The sequence below is a fragment of the Paroedura picta genome, chromosome 4 (genome assembly GCF_049243985.1).
Source record: "Paroedura picta isolate Pp20150507F chromosome 4, Ppicta_v3.0, whole genome shotgun sequence".
In the NCBI taxonomy this organism is placed as follows: Eukaryota; Metazoa; Chordata; class Lepidosauria; order Squamata; family Gekkonidae; genus Paroedura; species Paroedura picta.
In genome coordinates this window covers 102,066,367-102,082,112 of record NC_135372.1, presented here as the reverse complement: position 1 = coordinate 102,082,112, position 15,746 = coordinate 102,066,367, and the positions used below count along the sequence as shown (strand labels likewise).

The following is a 15,746-nucleotide window of genomic DNA, read 5'->3' as shown; positions in this document are numbered from 1 at the left end:
GCCTGGGCCCAGGCAGGATGCCACCTCACCCATCCTGCCAGCACCTACTGCAGCCCAGATGAATCCCAAGAAGTTGGCGGAATGTGGAAGGCAATAGCGGCAGGCTGACTTGAGAGCTTGGAGGCACAACATCCGGCTTACAATGCACTGTCAAAGTAGATGGGGGCCAGGTGAAGGCCCTTCCACTAGTGAAGCATCAGCCACAGCTGTGGCCAATTGAGCAGCTGCATTTAAGGAAAGGCAGCACAGAGGCTTTTCTGTGGGTGCAATTGTGTGTTGAACCTGCTCATTGCTTGAGACACTGGCTTGGTTTTCAGCTTCCAGAGAAGCTCTGCTCGACTCCCTCCTAGTTTGGACCTTTAGCTCAGCTTTCTGGATTCTTGGTTTCTGGCTCTCAGACTCTCAGCTCTTGAACTACTGATTTGGAGCTTAGGCTCAGCTTTCTGGACTCCCGGTTTGGGCTTACAAACTTCACCTTGGCTTTTGGACTCTCAGTTTGTTTTCTGCTCAACAGCCAGCGGGGGATGGTCAGTAAGCTGACCAGGAACTGTAAATTTCTTTGCACATTTCTGTGATGTGCCCATGTTACTTCCAATGTGATCTGGAAGTGACATAAGTATGTTGATGCAATGCTCTGGTTTGGGGGCAGAAACTATGGTAGAATTAGTGTCTACCATAGAGTTTTTGCTCAAAAATCAGATTGCCACTGCAACATCCCTATGTCACTTCCAGGTCATGTTGAAGTCACATAGGCACATTGCTGAAATGTTGGGTGTTCCTCTCTTGCTTTTGGGGTCATTCTTACCCCTGATCTTCAGCAGCAGGGAACCCCTACCCAGATAACAGACATCTAGCTTTCCTATCCCTCACCCATTTACTGCAGCAGGTCAACATCAAATGGATATCATATACAGTGAGGCTTCCTTGGGAGCCTGGCAAGTTGAAATATTTCACAAATGTTAGTTCTTATGTTTCTTAAGCTTTTCACAGTGACTTAAATCGTTATGTTGAGATGCTTTTGTTTCAGCGTGTCCCTCAAACAGTCTATACTGTTTTGAGTATTCTCTCTTTCAGATTGTAGTAGGGAAGCATGCCTGGCCTCAACCAGTGCCAGGGCTTTTTCAGTCCTAGCCCAAACCTGCTGGAATGAGCTCCCGGGTGAGCTGTGGGCCTTGCGGGAGCTTTTGGCATTCTGCAGGGCCTGCAAAATGGAGCTCTTCCACCAAGTCTACAGTTGAGGCCAGGGGTAAGGAGGAAGATCAGCAGCCCCCCCCCCCCACAGCAGTCTGTGTCATCTTGACCCTCTTTTCCTCCCCCTTGAGGTAGAAATTGGGGGGGGGGAGTTGAGGAGGTAATTTTGCCATGTTGTTACTGTTTTCAATTGTGTTTTTATTGTCCATTTTAATGGGTTTTTATTTGGGGGGTTTACTGGACATCTGTAACCCATCATGAGACAGTTTTGGGAGTGGCGGGCAATAAATTTAAATAATAATAATAATAATAATAATAATAATAATAATAATAATAGGCAGTTGCTAATTATAGCAGAACATAGATCTGTGCACTCTTCAGAGCTAACTCCCTGTTTGATTGAGTAGGAATTTTTTTTGTCTCTCTAGAAGATCTGTCCCCTTTTCTTGACTCAAATGGGGGTCTCCGTCTAACTACCCACTCATCATCGTCCCACAGTTCTCCTGCATTTATTAAACTGCTCTCATGCAGGGCTGAATTCCAGAACTATCAGTACTTGACTCTTCAGCTGGGGCTGAAACAGGACTGAATCCTCTTCAGCATCCAGTTCAGAAGTCTTTCTATGCTCAGTTGATGTTATCCAATCAGATCTCTGGCTCGGTGAAGAATTAACCATTCAGAATTCCTTATGTTAACATTTCTAAGCTGTGCAGCCTGTCACATTTATGCCAATTTGTAACACTAAACTTTTCACTGAACTTGTAACAATGAATGTTTTAAATATAAAATATCCTAGAACTTTATTTTAAGAAAATCAAACACTGTTTTGCTACCATTCTTTCATAAATGTATGCTCCCCACTCATCCAGACACACACCAATGAATTAAGGAGAAAATAAGGAAGAAGAACTGATATAGTTTATATTGGAATATTTTTAATTGTTCTAAGGAAAAGAATGGCAAGTCAGTATCAAGGGAGGAAGACAGCACAGTTTGCCAATGAAATCAAGGGAGTTAAGGAACAGCAACTATAGAAGATGAGCATGACGTTAGTCAGTACACTGAAACCCAGTACAGTATTTGAATCCCAGAGGATTCCTTGTCTGGTTTCAGAAACCTCAAACCCTTAATTGTTTTCTAAACTTTTCTCCTGACCATGAAAGACTAGAAATTTGCTTTGTCTCTAATTGAAAAATGATGGTCCCAGAATTACAAAGTCTGTACCAGGCACCAAATCCCACATATGTAGTGAATTCATTGGCACACAGAACATGCATGGCTCTAAATATTAGCAGAAACTTACTGTAAATTCATTGCAAAGAATTCTTACTCACTCAATTCTGATTCAACCCAGATTTCACAAACTATCCCCCAAAGAATATTCTTTTTGCAACAACCCCCCCCCCCAGATTTTATATATATATTACACAGTTCCAAAACGCACTATACATACAGATAAACTGAAAATCATACGAGCCTAAACTCAAACTTCTGAAAGATGAAACCCAGCTTTAATATTTTATAGCTTTTTGTTTCATGAGCTTTTAAAGAAATGTGCGTCCTGCTTCAGTTTCCAAGCTTTCTAGATTCAGACAACAGTCAGGTTCTAAGGCAACATGCTTTTTTAAAAAATCATTCAGAAAACTTTGCTTTTCTTCTAACTGCTTCAGTTTATTTTGGTACTGAGTGAAGGGTCACTCAACTAATATATCCCCTCCAAAAAAGCAGATACACCAATTATCTCTCATTTGTCACCACTATTAAGCAGACAAACACAGTGAGAAAGGCTTGGGGATGACTCACTGGAGTTTCACTTCCGAACACGGCCCTTGATGGAGTCCCAACTGATCAGCTTCATTATAGCTAATTCCCAAATGCTGATAAGCCCACTGTGAATCATTCTTGGGTTTCAGTGGGAGTTCAGTATAAGTGCTGCTCCTAAGTCGTCCTGTGATAGCCAGTTCCCAAGCAGCCACTTTTTTGTACCCAGTACAGCCACTCCAAGGATACAAAGATGTCCTTTGGATTATGCAATGTTCCTGAACCTTCCAATACTCTATGAATGATGCATTTCAGAACCTGATCAACTGGCAGCTTATCATCTAACTAGACAACATCCTAATATGCTCTTGGGATCTGGTCCTCTACTTTTCTCATGTCTGCTCAGTTCTGGAAAGTTTGCATCCATGGCATTTTTATGCCAAACTCAAGAAATGTGCCTGTAACCTTGATGGGGTAGAATTCTTGGGGCATATCATCTCCCTCCAGGGACCCACAGAAGCCAAAGGCAGTCTTGGAATGGTATACCCCGTGGAATGTAAAGGAGTTCCAGCATTTTTTGGATTTCACAAATTATTACTTCAACCTGACTACTCCAGGGATGAGCCCAGTTTTTATGGGATGCTGAAGCTCAGTAGGAATTCCAGAAAATAAAGATATGTTCAACAATGACTACATACATGCACATCCTAAGCCCAGCTTGCCTTTAATAGTAAAGACATTTCTAACAACCTCCAATGTCACAGTGGGAACAAACAGTATGGCCTGGACTCAGCACTGATGTACATCAATATGTGAAAATCTATTCAAGCTGCCACCAGACCAAAGATCAGTCATGCAAGCCCAAAGGATTACTGCACCCCTAGCTTACTCCCCCCTAGGGCCTGGCATAACTTCTCAATTGACTATAAAGCTGAGCTGCCACCCTTGAAAAGGTATACCACCACAATGGTAGTGGTGGATACACTTACCAAGATGGCTTACTTTGTAATCTGCCTACACAGGCTCTCAAAATTACTTCCACCATCATTCCAGTACCAGGAAATGAGGCTGATACTTATTTCCATGATCCTGGCTAAAACACAGCTGCAAGAGCTCAACTGCTGCCAGCAGTGTAGCTGAGCCCAATAAAATACCAGCCTATTTAGGCTATAATTTCTGAATGCTGCCTTGCTGGAACAACCAGTCCACTAGGTGCAAGCCTGTATGTTAGCTCCTTATCACCAACTCTTTGTCTTCAATTTTTGCTCCTGACTGCTAGGACCTTTCAACATGTCCAAGCCCTGCTACCTAGACCTAATGGTGCTGTTCCAGAAGAGACATGACTGGGCCTACCACCACAGTGAGGACACCTCCTCTCCCTGCCTTGCAGCCATGATGGGAAATTGGAAGCCAAGTAATTATTTCATGTTCTGACACAAGGAGGACATATACTGCCTTGCCACTATAGTAAGCAGGAGGGTGGGTACCGCTGTATTATGCTTCACCTTGCCAGTGACTTTTCTCTGTGATGGGTAGGGTGGAAGGAGAGTATGCAGCAAGCAAGGGAAGATGGGATAGAGAAGAGTGGTGATTGCCTCCTAGGGCATCCCAACTGGAATACAGGTCTGGAAAGGATCTTGTAGCGTGGACTGATGGGATTTAAGGTATACTGAAATATAGCCTCTGCTGAATTTTTCTTCATTGAAATTTGATTGAAAGTGTGTATTTATTGTATGTGAAAGCACCCATTAGTAATTTTCTGTGTTTAAACATCTGTGTATACTTACAGTTTGTAAACACAATGTAGGGTGGCACTAACATTTGTACAAAGAAAACAAGTTTCATAAGATAATATGAGAAACAGAAAGCTAGTAAATCTAGGTTTGTGCTAACAATGGTCATCAGGATGGTATATGCAGTGTAAGCAAGATACATTCCTTGCAAGAAAAGCGGTTTTAAGATACAGTCCTAACTTTTACAGTCTTCTGTTTAAGCAAAGATACTGTAGATCTCATGAAATGTATTTGCTAAACAAAGCAGTAGCTGTCAGTAATTTGAAGCTTTCATAAACAAAAATGAACAAAAACAGATCACTCTAGTTCTTAACCCACCAAGAGCTGGTTCGCCGGGAGTGGCAGGCATTAAGTCTAATAATAACAACAACAACAACAACTTATTATTATTGAGTAATTTTTTTCATTCCCACATACCCAAAGTAATAGTGCCAGTGCAAATGCAGCATTGACTGTGGTTTAAACTGTGGGATGTGGAATTGCATTACATACGATTGCATACATCGCAAATTCTTACTGTTTTTAACCAGTTTTGTTTAGCATAGCACCTTTATGACCAACAAAGATTTATTCAAGGCATGAGCTCTTGAGTTGGTCTTAAAGGTGCTATTTGACTCAATTTTTGTTTTGCTACTTCAGACCAACATGGTTACCCACTTGAATCTATGTTTAGCATAGTATCTGAACATAGTTATCTCTGGTAATGTTGTCCCTAGTTCAGTGATGTGCATAAACTCCAATTCAGAACCTGAACAACCCTTTCCTTCCATTTATGGAACCAAAATTTTGCCCCCAACTTTGTCATACATGTGGCAAACCTGTACTAGAATAAAGTATGCATGTAAGCAAAAAGGTGTTTTTAAACTACCACCCTCCCTTTAGATATTTGCCATAGATTTGTTCCAAGTCCTGACAGTTTTTTTATGACCAAGAGTAAATATGGAGTTACCTAGAAATGTAAAACATTAAATGGAAATGATTAAAGATTTATTTACCATTTATATACTACTATACAAATTTAAATGTTTTCCAAACAAAGAGTTGGGAAAACTGGCAAACAATTCATTTCATGACCAGCTCTGCCTGAAAAATTCATATTTTCCAGTACTGGCCTTACTATTAATCATCTGTACACAAGGCTGTCACAAGACCATATTAGCATGTTAATTTATATTTTAAAGAATCAGTAACAGAGCTGGCAATCTGGAAAAATATTTATGTGGGCTAGATTGCTTGGGAGCTTATTCAAATTTAAACAGTTGCATTATTAAACAAAATTTACTTCCTTGGATATCGTATAGCATTTTTAAGGAGGTATTTTATTTAGCTGACTTTACTGCATCTGCTGTTAAGATCCTGAAACCAATTTTGAGCCAGCAGAATAAGTCAAGTTAGACTTCTCAATATTAAAACAAACAGGAAGTGACATGGCATTTGGACCCTGCTCTGTCTTAAGAGCAGCAATTTAACCCAAGTAGAAAGGCTATACGGGTAGAATCCATCAGCCTAATGCTAAATGTATGATTGGCACTCCTCTGGAAGGCTCTGCTGTATAAACTGAATGAGATAGTGCCTGCATCCAACCTCAACAGGACTCGAGAACAGACCTCTTTCCCAGAGTACCCTGCCTTTGACACATTAACTTGGCTGGATTACTTTGTTTCCTTTTACCATTTGCTTACATGTGCTTTTTTCCACCGCATTGTGTAACACTTGGAAACCACAAGAATAAAAATATTTTTTAAAGCCAGGGTATGGCAGGAATGTGGCCAGCAGCTGCATAATGCAGTTTAGAGTTCATCTGGAATAAAACAAACAAAGGAGGGGCTTTTGAAAAAGGAAGTGTCATGAATTTTTTCCTTAAAAGAAAAAGGGAGGGCCAGGAGATGGGCATGTAAACAGAAAATAATCTGGTAAAAAAGTAGACCACAATGATAGCTGGCAGCTCTAGCTCTATATGATGTTCTCCTGGAATCATTAAGTTGAAATTAATTTGTCAAGTTGCACTCCAGAGTATACTGATTAGATCACATGTATATTTGTGCCTGGTCCAAGAGACTTAGGGCTGCAGCCAATTACTCCTTCTTGCTACAGCCCTCCCCCATCCATCCAGAAGAGCATTCTGCTCCATTGTAGTGATTCCCAGCATTTGGCTCAGGACCCAATCTGGGTCATGAAGGCCCTGAAAGTGGGTAGCAGGCCAACCCTACCTAACGGCAGTTCTTGTTCTTTGTGTCCTTCTTTCTTTCCAGCAACTATTTAAAAGGGTTAATTTAAAAGTAGTTCCATTGGTAGGCAACAAGCCAATTCTTGAAGCACCATAAGCAAGGTTTTCTACCAACATCTATTTCATCACGTTTGTCATCAGTATCCTTTCCTCTTCTTCTTAAAACCAATGGCTACTAATTATATCATAACAAATTATATCATAGTTGGAAAGCCTGTTTTAAAAATGGCCTGAGAGCCCTGGAGGCTCCCCAGCTCTCTGGTGGTAGGAGGCTGGGGAGAGAGGCGCAGCCACCTCAGAGGTTACTGAGATGGCCTTCCCCATCATCTCCGGTGGCTAGGAGGCCTATGAGAGCAGCACAACCAGTGCAGAGTGCACTGTGCTGGCCTTTCACACCCTCCCCCGACAGGCAGGAGGCCAGTGAGAGCGGTGCAGCCGGCACAGAGAGTGCTTGAGTGGCCTTATCCATTCTCCCTGACATCTACGGGGCTGGCAAGAGTGGTGTAGTTGGCCTTCCGTGCTCTCCCCTGGCAGGCAGGAGGTTGGCAAGTGACCTGCGCACTTGGTCAGCCTTTTCTACCATCTTCCAGTAGCCTAGAAGAGCTGTCCCCAACCCCCAGTCCGGGGCCCGGGACTAGTCTGTGGATCAGTCAGTACTGGGCCATGGCTCCTACTCGTTCTCCTCCCTGGCTGCTGCCTCGGGGGTTGCCCTGCCACTGGCTCACATTTGGTGCTCTCCGGTGGCTGCTAGGGCTGGGGCTCCCCCGCGGTGTGGCACTGCACAGCTGCTGCTGACAGTACCCCCCAGTGGGTGGTGGGAAGTCAGGGGCACCGGCAGGAAAGCAAGCGGAGCAGGGGCGGCGACGTCCCTCAGCAAAAGATTAGCCCCCTCCGGGCCTCAGTAAAACTGTCAAGCGTTGACCAGTCCCTGGTGATGAAAAGGTTGGGAACCACTGGCCTAGAAGATGAGAAATGTGGCACAGACAGCACAGAGCATGCCTGGAGGGCCTTCCCCAGCCTGTCGGTGGCCAGGAGGGCTGGGAGTGGGGAGGGGGTGCACGTCAAAGTGCTGCTGGACAGCCATGCCCAGCTTCTGGGCTTACCTCCTGCTTACTTTTCATGGCAATTGCTGGGAAGTGGCTTGGAGAAGGAGCAGGGGGGCTTGGAAGAGCCTCTGATTGGCCTTCAGTCCGGGACTGCTGTCACCCTTTTGGGGGCATGTCCCCCAATGAGGGCCAATCAGAGTGGCGCATCGTCAGAAAGGCCATACAATTTTTATGTGGTATAATCGGCTAAGGGCACCTAAGGAGGGCCCTGTCCGTGATGAGGAAGGGTGCTGATAGGCCCCTTCCTCATGACTGACAATCGGAGGGCCCAATCGGCAGGCGCAAAGCACCCGCCGATTGGGCACTCCGATTGTCAGTCTGGCGGCAAGGGACCAATTGCGAGCTGCATGCAGCCTGGCTCGCGATTGGTCCCTTGCCGCCGGACTGACCACTCGCGCCTCCCGAACCGCCCCCTCGCACGTCCGCTGCGTTCAGATGACCTCCCCCATTTCTCCCCTGGCTGCCAAGACGACCGGCTGCCCCCCCCCCAGGCGACAGCCCGCGCCACCGCGGAGACACGCCACCAGCAGTCGGTGACCACACGGCCCGCCTCGCCCCCACCACTATCGCCGCTGCACCCGCCGGGGGACTGCTGCCGCCCACTCTGTCCCAGGCTGCCCGCTGCCGCTTGACCTCGAGCCTACCCGTGCTTCGGCCCCACCGGCAGCCGCCTGCCGCCACCTTCTGGGTCACTGCCTACAGGAACGCCGGCCCGCGCTGCGGATGCGTCGTCGCAGCAACTGGCCCCAACAACCAATGCGGCCCACAGCCCGCGAGGACACCTGCCAGCCGCACCACCACCAACGGGCCGCCGCCCACCAACCTCTCTCCCGCCGCCCACCACCAACCGCCCGCGGACATCTCCTCCCTCACCCCGATGACCGCAGGTAGGCCCTGGCGCCGACACAGCACTGGACACGAAGACAGACCGCCTTGCGTACACGCACCGGCGGCGGTGGGGGGGCTCCCTAAGGCTCCCACCAACCCCAGGAATGGTCTGCCGCCCGCTAGCGCCCGCTGCATATCGAGGGCAGCAGGCTTGATTACTAGTGATACAATAATTGAAAGCAGGCAGGCTGCCACCTACACTGCATAATTCTTAGCTTCATGGAATATCTTTAGACGATTTGAGTGCTATCACATAATAGACATTTGACTGACAATATTGGACTGGGCAGGTCTGACAATCCTAGTTATATTGTAGACTGATTTGTAGTACCGCCTACTGGCTACAAGCTTTTGAATGCCACCTCTTTGACGTAAACTGAGTGATTTCAGAACCTTCAGAGGAATCGATATTGGCTATAGATAGCACCTGCTGCTTCTATTTAAGTCGCTTATATCATCCCAGCAGCCACGAGTCTCCCCTTAGGCTGCAGGATGAAAAGCAAAACAGAAGAAGTACTTCCTCCAACACTGACAAATTAATCCCTGGAGTTAATTCCCAAATACAATTAAAGTACTAGCAATTTTTAAAAGGTTAGACATAAATTCAGAGGGGAAAGGACTAGGTTCTTGCTGTTTCTAAAGTCATTATGATATAGCGGCTACATCTGGGTGGCTTGGATTCAATTTCCCCTTGAACCTTGAAGCAAACTGGGAAGCCTTAGGAAATTCACTATCATCCAGCCTAATCTACCACACAAAGTTGGACAGAATAAAATGAGATACTGTATCCCATTCAGGAAACATATGCTTCCCTGAGCTCCTTGTGGAAGGGACAGAATCCAAATCCAAATGCATCCAAATATAATACGTAAAACATGCACAACAGTCTGAAATTCCATCTACATGCTCAGTCATCTGACCACTGAGACCTGCAGAAATGATGGACAAAAGCTCTCCAAGGTGTATTGCACATCACCTTCTATCTGATACTTAACTGGAGAAGCCTGAAGTTTAACCTGGGTTCTCTGCATGCAAAGCAGATGCTGTGCCCCTGAGCCACAGCCCGATTGGTGGTGTTTTTACCCTTTCCTGGAGTACTTGCTGGCCACTTGCTGATGAGAAGACTCAGCAACATGAACTGATCACAGTCCTGTTTTGTTCTTATGCTCTTTTCAAAAGTTGAATGGCAAGTTCAGTAATAAGTGTCAAGAGGCATCATAATACTTTGCCTATCAAAACAGCATAATTCGACTGCCCAAAGCATACAAGGAGCAGCAGCATAATTCCAGTGTATTCTTGGATAAGGTTTTTTCTTTTTACCCTCTTTGCAACACAACCTTTAGCATCATACTTTAATAGCTTTAAAGCAACATGCTATCACAATACGGCTTCACAGAAAAATAAATTCATCTCAGCAACAAAATAAGGATTTTAAAAAAGAAAATATCCAAGAGTCCATGCAGCACTTGCCCTCTCTCTAAGCTGGAGTTTTCAGTAATGAGCACAGTGGCCTGCATCATGAGCTGAGTTTTTTGTTTGGAACGTCTTACCTCATAAGCCTTTTGGGACTGAACTGTATGTGATGATATAATGAAAGAAACTGTTGGCACAAACACTGTTACCACTGGCCTCAATAACAGATGTTCTGTAAATCCAATCTGTTAATGTAATTTTTATATTAACTTTGCATATTCATAAATAGTAATCTGAAGGTTCACAACACAAACACTACAGATAAGAAAGCAAATCTGGAGATGTCATCGTTCCTTTGAGTCAAGGGATAATAAACATGTGGAATTCACTGCTGCAGGAAGTGGTGGTGGGTACAAGCATAGACAGCTTCAAGAGGGGATTGGATGAACATATGGAGCAGAAATCCATCAGTGGCTATTAGTCACTACATATAGATGGAACAATATTTATAGGGCAATAATACTGTATTCTTAGTGCTTGGGACGGCAATTGTGGGAGGACTTCTGGGCTCACTGGTGGATTTCCTGATGGCACCTGGGTTTTGGCCAATGTCTGAAACACAGAGTGTTGGACTGGATGTTCTTAAATTAAATCCAGATTAATTAGAAACATTAAAATATATCAAATCACTGTAGCTGCTTGATGTCAACTGAACTGTTCCCTTCTGGGTCAGGTTGGAAGAGGATGTTGAAGGAGGGGCCTAGGTGGTGTTCCGTCAACTCACTGGCCTCAACCAAATGTTTGGCAAAAGAGCTCCATTCTGTAGGCCATTCAGAACTGAGATAGTTCCTGTAAGGCCCACAGCTCTTCTGGGAGTTCATTCCATGAGGTCAGGGCCAGGACCACTTGGTTGAGGCCAAGTGCATATCTCTTGGGCCAGGGATCACCAGCCTGTTCGTATTAGCAGAGAGAAGTGCTCTCCAGGGAATCTAGTCAGTTAGGTAGTCCCTCGGGTATAGATAGATCACTTATGTGATCCATGCGACAGTCACCTCCAGATTAGATTTCTGTAACTCGCTCTACACAGGCCTGCCCTTGTCCTTGAGGTCTATGGTTGAGGCTGGGATTGGCGAGGAAGAAAATTGCCCCCTGGGGGGTTTGAAGCAGTCATCATCACCCTCCATCCCCCAATGCCCTTGTTCGGGTAGGGGAGAGTGGTATTTTCCGCCGTGTTGGGTATTTTTATAGTCTTTTAACGGGGGTTTTAATGGGGGATTTTAAGACTATTGTTACCTGCCACGAGCCTGTAGGGAGTGGTGGGAAATAAATCGAATAATAATAATAATAAAAATAATAATGTGCTTTTATAGCAGATGTCATCCGAGGAGCGGTTTCTTGAGCATGAACACACAAACACCATCGCAAACATTTCCAAAACCTATTAGGATAAGAAAGAGAACAGTACACGGCACACTGTCATTTATCCCTGTGAAAACTGGCAACACCCTTCTATATTGATATTTGACCAAAAATAAAAACTACCACAAGGTTTTCTCAGAACTGGCTCTCACTTTTCTGATATAAACAATGTGTGAAGTAGGGAAAACAAGAATAACAGTTCAATCACTGGGAGATTCCCATGATGGAAAGTAGTTAACATGTTTTTATTTTAAGAAGACCATTTACTGGGACATCCGCACAGTGTGAGTATTGAAGTGAGTGACTCAGCATGCCTGTACATGGGGGGTGGGAGCTATATTACTAAGTGTGTATGGGATGTGTCTTTGCTTTAACTGTCCTCCGACTCTTCCTTAGGGTTGTGCATGGCGGCATCTGAATTCGCCATTCCAGCCAGTGCTGCACCACAGGGCGGGGGGGAGGGGAGCCATGGGCTTAACTCAGAGCACTCATGCAGGAGCTCAGCGCCTACATGTGTGCGTAGAGTTACACACCGGCGCCTGTGCATCCCCTTCCCCACCGCCGGCGGCAGTGGAACAGCCAATTTGGATGCCACCGCACACCACCCTACTTCACATAGCTTTTCATAGAGTCACACATCTCTACCAGTCACTCCTGGAGAAACAATGCCCTTATAAGACATGATGCTACATCAACTGGCCACTAACGATAGAGAAGGTATTCTCTAAAATAGGCTTCTCTCCCTCCCCCTTTCATTTGCAACCTGAAAGTGTACTGAATCTACTTGAATAAATTTAAGTTTTAGTTTTTGCAATAGACTTCTTATGATATTTACCGCCCTCAATATCACTTTCTCTGACTGGGTAAATTCTGCTATATTAACCAAAAGTCCCAAACAGTTATCCAACACCATCCATTTTATTCAGGTTAAAGCTCTCTTAATACGTTCGGAACTATTTTCCACACAGCAGATGTGTGGAAGCTATTTCCCAACAGTCCCAATCCTGCTAGAAAGAAATCCATTTACACATGTATTTTCTTCTCAGCAATGCTGGAAGACTCTGCCTTCTCCGCCCACATCTACTATTAAACCAGCTTCCCACACCTTACTGCTGAATTAATGAACAATCAAGAATCAATATGATGAAAGCCAAACAACTAACAGCACCACAAATATCTAAGCATGCCAGTTTGCAAACAAGAGGTAATATTCAAATGAACAAAAATGGGGGGGGGGGCAGAGGCATGGATCAGTGATAGAGCATCAGCTTGACTTACAGAGGGTCTCACATTCAGCCCCTGGTATCTCCAGTTAAAGGAATTGGGTAAGTGGGTGATGTGAAAGACCCAAGATCCCACCAGCCAGAGCAGTTAATGCCGACCTTGACAGACCAATGCTCTGACTCAATATTAGGCAGCCTCACATGTACCAGTCTATATTTTTAATTGCTTACTCAAGTCATATATCGTCTCATACTACTTAGTTAGGAAATCCTGACACGATCACAAGATTCTGGACCTCATCTTCCAAAGCAAAGACAGCTCTTCTCCCCCAAAACCTGAACACCAGACAGCCTGAAAATGGCCTTTTCCCAGTTTAGATAAAGCATGGGCACTGAACAGTTAAAGAAAACTCTCAGCTGTCCAAAGTACTGTGCCACAAATCCCAGAGCTATCCCAGGATGATGCATATCAGAAATACCAAGGGCCCACAGAAATATGGCAAGTAGAGCTGCTGGCATCTGATGGCGCCAGCTTGCATGTTGACGCACTGCATGCGGTTACACTTGAAAGACCCCCGAGAAGGACAAAAAAAACCAAATCAAACAGGACATGATTCCACTTTCTGCCTGGGACAGTCACCTGGAGCTGAGCTGTTCTTGCCCTGCCCTGAACTCAGCTTCATCCAGCCAGGGGAAAAGGCTTGCAACTTAACAGGGGTTGGCTCTCAACCACTGGGGGTCTCTCCTTGACACTTTCTTAGTCCAATTATCAACATGTTTCAAATGAAAGTTGTTGTTGTTGTTATTTTAAAAATATGGTTATTTAACTAAGTTATTCCACACAGGCAGCTCAGCAGTGAGAAATACTTGCAGAGGGAAGGCTTCTCCCTGCAGTAAAGAGATCACAATCTAAAAGAGATGGACAGGAAAAACAGGATGTGCTGGTGGAGGGGGGGGGGGGGAGAGCAGGGCTGGAGGTAACAAGGGTTTTGCTTAAACAAAAAAATTAAAACCTTCCTCGCAATAACCATGTACAATGACTGATGCAGTTAGAACTAGCGGGCAAATGCCTGTAATAGAATGTCATGAGGAATGATGCTGAAATACCACTTCTGCTTCAAAATGCAAATTTATTTCAGTACAACTAAAAGCAACTATGGTATTAAGCAAGCTGAGCAGCTGTACAAAAGGGTGAGTGTTCAAACTTAGATTTAGGACCACCCAAGGAGGAGACAGGAAGCATCAAACGTGTAGGACTCAAAGCAATCCCTTGAAGTAGATCAAAGATCTGCTCCAGTTCATTATCTTTGTTAGGCATAATTGCTCCAAAACTTAATTCATCTAAAAAGAATTTAAAAATCAATTTTGTCCCCTCGGACTAGAATTGGCCTAATGCCAGACAACAGCAAACTGGGACAGGTGGATGAAGCTAGCTTATATTTGAATACTTCTCCAGTCCCAACTGCCATTGCAAGGGAGAAAGCAGAGCGAGGCAACATCCAAATTGGAGGCTGGCATCAACCTGAATGTACTATTGAGCTGTTTTATGCAGCTATTTCTGGGTCAGCCCTTGAGACCTCTTTTCAGAGCTCAGTACCAAGGACAGGTCACCACAAGAGGACACCAAGGGTCATACCTTTAAGAAGGCTTAAAGGCCCAGGGCAGAAGATACTGGTGGGAAGTCTCTCTCAGCTGGGATTAACAGGATCTTGAAGTAGGCATTGTTTTATTATATGTTTAAGATTTGGAGGACAGGGAAGGAGGAGCAACCATGCAGTTAATTGCAAGTGATAGATACGGAGATGAGAAAAGGTCAAGGAGGTTCAGACAAGTTCTGACTTTGCCTTTTAGTTTCCAGAAACCTGGTATCTATCGTAATCATCCTACAAGTCTGAAGGGGATATTGACAAAAGGTATACTGGACTGCATTAAATAGTCCACAATCCAGGACCTGGTTCTGGCTGAGGAAGCTGACCTAGGCCCATTATGCATGCATTGGATAATGTACTTTCAATGTGCTTTTGCATTACCCAACATGTGCATAATAAGCCCTATTGTGCATCACCAAGATCTGGTTAAAAAAGGTGGGAAGTATTATTATCCCCCCAGTGCTGCCCTCTAGGGTTCTCAGAGCAGAGCCAGACCAGACCCCCTGACTGGGAGGCTGAGGTCTATCAGGCTACTGCTACCATCAACAGGATTGATGTGAGGATAAAATGGAGAAGAGAACAATGTAAGGCATTCTGAGTCTCCATTGTGGGGGGAGGGGTAGACTAGCTGGCCTGTATGGCCCTTTCCAACTCTATAATTCTATAAAAGTATTAAAAGTGTTCCCTCACTTCTTGCTTCTTCACTGAGTACAAAGTAATTTTAGTTTTTAAGTAGTATTTTTTTTTGCTTTCTATTCCATGTTAGCAGAAACAAGTGTGCATTCCGTAGTATAAGGCACTCTTGGCATCGCTTGGGGAAATGCCCAGCATATGACAGGATTTTAAAGGCTTAACATGGTTTTATACAAGATTTATTTATTCAAACACTTGAATGTCCTTCTGCAAAGCTGACAATACATCTTAAGTCTTTTGAGCAGTGACAATATTCTGGTTTCGTCCTTGCCACCCCTTCAATAAACAAGGTTCTGGTTATGAACATCTGTTGTTTACAAGTGCTCAGGCTGAAGCCTGCCAGACTTGTTTCGGATTCTCTTTCTTCACCATGCAGGCAGATA

The 15,746-nt window shown here is 44.6% G+C and overlaps 1 protein-coding gene across 5 annotated transcripts in view; it reads right to left on the bottom strand.

Annotated features, from left to right (window-relative positions):
• SRGAP2 (SLIT-ROBO Rho GTPase activating protein 2) overlaps positions 1 to 15,746 on the bottom strand; it is a 217,083-nt gene that overhangs the window by 116,028 nt on the left and 85,309 nt on the right. The gene's annotated exons all lie outside the window — the stretch shown is intronic.